At 45.4% G+C, this 7,500-nt stretch overlaps 1 protein-coding gene across 1 annotated transcript in view; it reads right to left on the minus strand.

The window, feature by feature from the left end:
- bcam (basal cell adhesion molecule (Lutheran blood group)) overlaps positions 1-7,500 on the minus strand; it is a 50,471-nt gene that overhangs the window by 19,352 nt on the left and 23,619 nt on the right. The window lies entirely within an intron of this gene.

A 7,500-nucleotide genomic window follows, 5' to 3' on the forward strand; every position in this document is an offset into this window, starting at 1 on the left:
TTCTGGACAGCGAACCTGGTGCCATTCTCTCTCGCTCTCCTTTGTTCGTCTGTTCACTCTCAAACAGCATGTTTTAATACCCTGGGCACTCACTGTGCATATGTGTGTGTGTGTGTGTGTGTGTGTGTGTGTGTGTGTGTGTGTGTGTGTGCGCGCGCGTGTGTGTGGGCGGGTGTGTGTCTGTGAAGTCTGAAAGAGTTAAGAGAATAAGAGAACAAGCGAGAGAGCAAGAAAAATATTCATAAATAAAGACGGCGTCATAATCTCTGACTGACAGGAAGAGAGCGAGAGAGGAGAGAGAGACACCCAGAGACAGAGAGCGAGAGTAGGAGCGTGCTAACTACCACAACTATATGCACTGACGGCAGCCGACCTGCATGCTGTACATGTGTGAGTGTTTCATCTATCTATCATGTGGGGCCCTCGACGTGAACCGAACGCGGAATTTCCAGCCACTGATAACATTTTCCTGTCCGCCTGCTAATCCAAACAACTGGTTTGTACCATGGTACAGTTTGACACATGAGCTGGACAGCATGACTCCAGCGTGCTACGTCGGTGTAGTGTAGCGTATGTTTAGTATGCCCCCACCCCGGCGCTGGCGGCCGAGGCGTTTGTCAGACCGTTACGGGCGGGAACGGGATGAAGAGAATGTCGGCGTAGAGATGGAGCGCGGAGATTCGCTTTGTTGCCAACACTGGCTTGGTATGTATTGAAGATCCGATCTATGGATGAACTGTGTGTGTTCATGTGTGTGTGTGCGTGGTCTGGATGTGTGTATGGTGTATATCTGAGTGTGAGTGACATGGGTGTGTGTGTCAGTGTGTGTGGCATGGATGTGTACGTGTTTGTGTGTATGTCAGTGTGCGTGCATGTGTCAGTGTATGTCTATCTGTCTGTCTGTCTGTCTGTCTGTGCACACGTGCCTTGCAGTGGTCAGGAGAGTATTTCTGTCAATGTTATGTAAGAATCGGTATGTGTTTTTCGATGAGGGTGGGAGGACGGGTATAATTGTGTGTTTATATATATATCAGTGTGTGAGTGTGTATGTGGTGTGTGTAGCTGGACTCTAGTAGGATTAGTTTGTTTGACTATTGTCAAAACAAACAAAGCATCTCAGTGCAGAAGAAACAGCCTCCCCAACAGGCACACACTCAAAAACAACATTCAGACCAGACCATATACAACATGATCATACGACTCCTTTCACTTCTCCAATAAAGCTTTTTTCACTTTCCATTAGTCAACTCAACCCCGCCCAAATATGTCCTATCATTTCCCAATAAGCGTCAAACTAGCCCAGCTACTTTAGCCAGTGGCGCTAGCCCAATCTCATCACAAGCCGCTGTGATGGATACCGTCGTCATGGAGACGATATGCTGGACCTGACTCAGGGGAGTAATCGTGAGAGGGGCTTATGTGATTGTGTATCTTATAGCATCACGTGGCAGGACGCCTTGGCCTCTCTGCCATCTCAGATGGATTGCAGTCCCTATATCGCAGACCTGGCGTGAACCCTGGATGAGGCCTCCAGTACGCCCCAGCTAGCCGGCCAGGTTTCTGAGCTCCTGCCGGAGCACAAAAACCTGCAGGATGGCTGGAGGTTTTGGACTCCCCCAAAAACAAGTACAAAAGCCGAACTAAGTGAATGTAGTATATAATTTCAAACCAACAAACGCTCAGACAAATACACAAACACACAAACAGCAAGCATGCACGGACACACACTTTGCCCACCCACACACACCTTCCTTTGTGATTACCATATCTGTTCACACATGCATAATTATGCATTCTCTCTCAGAATGCACAACAAAGGTTCCGTTTTTGGAATTAAAACCAGGTGGGATGTCTCTGTGTGAGTCTAGTTAAGTACAGCACACATTCACATTATAGTCTGTGTCTTGCACACAATGCCTGCATTGTATGTCTTCCTCTCCCTTTCATAAACCACTGTTAAATGTCGAAAAGAGATGGAAATGATGAGGGCTGATTTGTTTGTGCTGTGTGTAGCGTGCCGGTGTGTGTTTGTGTTTGCATGCTTGTTGATTGAGTGAGCACATGTGTACGTGTGTGTGTGGGGGGGAGTGCCAGTGGCAGGGTGGGTCCATGTAAGGCTTGACATCCATCACCGTCTGTGTGATGAAAAAAGAACAGGTGCAACACAGTAACAGCAGCTGCAGGGCCGACCGCACACACACACACGCACACACACCCAACAGACACACTTAAACCCCCACATGCACGCCTACACCCACAAACACCCACACACAGGAACAAAGATAGAGGGATGAATGCTGTTCAGCAATAAAAATCTCATATATTATGATTAAATTACTCAATAAATGCATAAATTAACTTGTATAATTTAATACATAATGAGGACACAATATATCCCAGTCCGTGAATTATATTAAAAACGAATTAGTTTGCAATGATTTACAATTAGCAAAAATAAATATGTTAACCCTTATTCAACTATATAGTTTGTGGACAAGGATACAAACTGTGATCAAATGAAATCTGGGTCGATATAGCAGGTAATTAGCAATACATAGCACGCGTGAATGTGCTAACAAACACGGTGATGTGCTTAGCTAACCTGCTAAGTGCTGACCTTCAGAGGAGAGAATTGATATGTATCTCATGCTAATTAGAAGCATGTTGACATTTACACACAGAGCCCTAAATAACAATGATAGGTGGCCAGGGAGATAGAAAGAAAGGCAGAGAGACAAGGGGAGTGACAGATTTAACACAGTCGATGGTGATAAAATGTGTAAGGGAGGATGAAATAAGTAAAGCATTGCAAGGGTGAGAGTGGGAGTGTGTGTGAGAGGTTCATGCTTGGCATGTTGTGTACATTGGTGCACGGTTGGGTGTAGTTGTGTGTCTGTTTGTGTGTGTGTGTGTGTGTGTGTGTGTGTGTGTGTGTGTGTGTGTGTGTGTGTGTGTGTGTGTGTGTGTGTGTGTGTCCGTCGGTGTGCTCCAGGATATAAATCATCGGTGAAAGTATGCAGCAGAGGCAGACGTTACGCCTGGTTTTGAACAGCTTGGAACAGATGTTTCCCTCCCTGCTTCAAAATATGCCTTTAAAACCTCAGGTCAAATAATCTGATGATGCAATTGCTGAAAAGACAGCAAAAGTATACTCCAATCTAAATCTATTTAGATCATCCATCTAGTAAGATTAAAAGTGTACGCTTTCGGATATTTGTTTTCGACTTGAATTAGATTTCATAAAGCAAGCATGGTAGGTAATCTGAGACGTGTGGCAGTATGTTAAGTGTCCATAATAGAGCAATACGCCCGCATGAACCCATTCCAATCCTGTTCATTTGGGCTTATTGTTGAATTAAACCAGTTGGATTGTAATTATATTATTTCACGAGCCTGTTCAAACACCATAATTCACTAAGAGGCTCAAGAGGCAATTTATCTTCACCCCGGGGCTCCAAGGGGCCACTTAGATTCATCTGAGAAGACTAGAGGAGTGGGTTTAGCTGGTTCACCCTCTGGTACACCAGCTTCCCAGTCATAACTAAGCCACTCTGCAGAGTTTATTGTGTACTTCACTCTCAAGATGATATTGTGGATAGCAATTGGAGCAAAGCACAATAAAACTTTGTTGTTTTATTTGATTTCTCGGTGGAGCCGGGCGCGGATGCAGGAGTGTTTATAGATGGGAGGTGGGGGGTGGCCTTTGTCTGTGTTAATTCCCACCGAGATAGCGGTACCCTGTCCGGATGTTGAAATACCACATGCTAACCCTTGCACTGCAATTACAGGATATATGGGGAGATCTGTCGCTCCTGTCTGTTCTTTCTCTTCCTTTGGTCGCCGTCTCTCCGTCTGTCTGGGCCTGTCCCAGAGTACCACCTGAGGAGTGGCAAAATGCCAAGCCACTCACACCTGTGCCCCTGCTGTGTGACACACACATATACGCAAACACAGATACAAACTGACGTGCACACACACGCAGACGCAAGGATGCACACACAGGCAGCAGCTGGTGTCTGGGCTTTTATGAAATTGATCGGTAGCCACAATAATAACATGAAATCATAGTTATTTTCGTTTATTATCCCTTGAAAATTAGTTGCATGCTTTAAGTTCCACAGAGCTGCTCTAAAGTATATTTTTCAAGTTTTAAAAACTGCCTTTTCTGCATTTTGTTCGTTTAAAATTTAATAATGCAGGCACCAAATAGAGGAAAATACCCTCTGTTCAAGTCTTTTGGATTAAAGTGTGAATGTACTGTACAGTGAACTAAATGGGTGGAAAAAAGGTAAGCGGAAAGGAAGAGTCTGCGGGAAAGTGGCGAGACGAGTACAGTAGCACTTAAGAGTTCCCATGGCCCGACGTTGACGGAATCCAGCTGAATCAAACAAGAAGGCCATTAACAATCAGCCTTGGCACGCATCAGTCTCCTACTGCAGCCATAAACCCATCGGCTGAGCTAACAACATTAGCATGTTTACATCCTCTCTGATACAATAAAACGCAGACAGTCGAAAAGTTCAATGACTCGACAAATGACTGTGTCTGTTGTCTACTGGTCTCTGTGTGAGTGTGCGCGTGCACATTTGTGTGTGTGTGTGTGTGTGTATTTGTGTGTGTGGGAGAGAGAGGACATACACAGGAGACCCAACGCACCAAATAAAGAACGTAGCCACACTGAATAAATCAGCGTGACTGGTGTTAGTGTGGAGTGCGTGTTGTCTCCCGGGCGGTTCAGGGGCTCCAGACAAACAAACACTCTGAAGTGCGGGGCAAGGTCAGCCCCCGCCCCCCCCCCCCCCTTTTGTCAGCCCAGAGATGCCAAAGCGACACTACTATCGTCAAGGCGATGGAGGTTAGGGGTCAACCACATTAGTCTGTCTAGCTGCAGTGAGTGTGTGCGCCTGAGCTTATGAGTGAGTGTGTACGCCTTAAAGAGCCAGTCCACTGTTTCAGATGGAGTTCAAACATTATGTGATTTAAAAAATGTGTTTTGGGATGAGGGCTGTTTTAGGAAGGAGGGGGCGTGTTATCCCCATGGTTACGACCTACACCAACTTTATGATTCTTTTTTTGTACCATCGTTGTGTAACTGTTATGATTTTTCTAACTTATAAAAAAACGCCGCCTGCGTTTGCAGCAGAGTGAACAGCTAACAATGTTTTGGAAAGAATGTCAAAAACATAGGATTTTACCCCATTTTCCCCTTATTTCAGTTACAATGACAAATGGTATAGATTACTATGTTGACGATCATAAAAGACAAATAACCACATTTAAAACAAAGAAAATGTGGTTTTGGTGTGTGTATGTGTGTGTGTGTGTGTGTGTGTGTGTGTGTGTGTGTGTGTGTGTGTGTGTGTGTGTGTGTGTGTGTGTGTGTGTTTGTCCTCTACTACAGACACCAGCCTCTAATTCAGGGGTCAGGACATGGGATAGAGAGATGCTCTAAGAGAATTATAAGAAGCCCGCCTGCATGAGCTGAATATAAATGTTACTGCAGTCCACTGCCCCAACCACGGAGATAGAGAGACAACCGTGGAAAATAAAACAGAGAGAGAGAGAGGGAGAGAGAGAGAGAGAGCTGTTATTTTCTCTGTGAGTAGATGATGTCAGCCCACAACAAGCATCTAAAAACTAGCCTTTGAAAACTAACACAGGAGACTTTCATGTCCACCCAACTCATCTCTCAAAGAGGAAAACAGGGTTGTTTAATTTTTTCATGAATTCTTTTGCAGATTCATAATATGTACGCTTGTGCAGTATAAACTACATAAATACAGCTCAATAGAGTAGGGGGGCCAGTGTTGGAGAGGTTTGTTTGTGTGTGTGTCAGGGTGGGTGTACAGGAGCATTAGGGAGAGCATAGAGTGCGGTGCCTGTAACTAAGACAGGCCCGGCCACGGCCAGTAAATGACATGTGAGATGGGATAAAAATATCAAGTTGAATTTCATTACTCCCTGAATCAAAGGGACACAAAACAGGGAATGGCTCCCAATTACTGCCTATCTGTCTCGCTGGCTGTCCTTCCTATTCCTGTGGAACTCAATTTGGGGCTTCAGATTGCGTGTGTTTGTGTGGATGTGTGTGTGTGGGGTGTATGTGTGTCATGTGTGTCTGTGTGTGTCGTGGGCTGTGTGTGTGTGTGTGTGTGTGTGTGTGTGTGTGTGTGTGTGTGTGTGTGTGTGTGTGTGCGTGCGTGTGTGTGTGTGTGTGTGTGTGTTTCGATGGTCAATGTATGGGTGTGATTTTACTAGTACGTGTGTAGAAGGTCAGTGGGTGTGTGTGTCCTACCAACCTAGGGAGACCCTAATCAGTGCATGTCAGTGCAGGACCAGAGAAGGTGTTAATATTTAATGGCTCACACCGGGAGCTCCCACCACATCCCCCCACATTTAGGGCACCGCACCCCACATCTTCTCTTCTCCTCTTCTTCAATTCTCTCCCTCTTCCCCGCCCTCTTTCTTTCCAGCTCACCGGAGGCAATCTAATTAGCACACCCTGTCATTTTCTCCCTCTCTCTCACTCTCGTTCTGTCCTCTATTCCCTCGCTCCTAATCGAAGAGTGAAGGGAAAAGTGCCCAGGGCGAAGGAGCAGAAAAAAATGAGGACGAAGGGGTGGGAGGTTGATGTGTGGAGAAGGTGTGTAAGTGTATGTGTGTGTGTGTGTGTGTGTGTGTGTGTGTGTGTGTGTGTGTGTGTGTGTGTGTGTGTGTGTGTGTGCGTGTAGGGTGGAGAGATAACACATAGGCAGACACACAGGTGACAGAATCTGAGAGTGAGAGACAGGGGGAGAGATGGAGGCAGATAGAGGTGGGAGAGAGAGAGGGGGGGGGGGGAGAGAGAGAGTGACAGCGTGATGATACCTCCCTGATGGATGGATGAACGGTGAGGAGCCCTGTAAGCAATATTCCACTCTCCCTTGCCTCTCTCTCTCTCTCTCTCTCTCTCTCTCTCTCTCTCTCTCTCTCTCTCTCTCTCTCTATTTACCTAGGTAAATGGCTGGCCCTAATGGCCCTGGATGATATGCATTGTCTGGCAGAAGCAATATGCCCCCATGTGCTTTAGCTAATGTCGCGGCAGCCATAATGGACCCCCTTAATGAAGTGCATTTAATAAGGAGGCAAAACAAAGAGAGAAGAAGGGCTGGAGGATGGATGGACTGAGGGAAGATGGGTTTATAATGAATGGATGGATAGATAACTAGCTAGATACCAATATGGTTAAAGTTTGAACCTCCATCCAAAGTAATATATGAAAGCAGCCCAAGAATGCATCGGGAGCGCTCTAAAATGTTCAAAAGGATTTTTTATGTTATCAGCTTCATGAATAGTTGATCTACCCTCATTTTAACAAACTTACTTTCCCTACATACTTTACTCCTAAATTAAATCTTCAAATCAAATACAAAAATCCTATCTTTGTATTGTCGACAGTGTGTCAGTGAAACGTTAAGATGACCCATCATTACATCAATCTTTATGAGGAATGGTTGAATC

This window comes from Pollachius pollachius, assembly GCF_949987615.1.
Source record: "Pollachius pollachius genome assembly, chromosome: 1".
NCBI classification, from domain to species: Eukaryota; Metazoa; Chordata; class Actinopteri; order Gadiformes; family Gadidae; genus Pollachius; species Pollachius pollachius.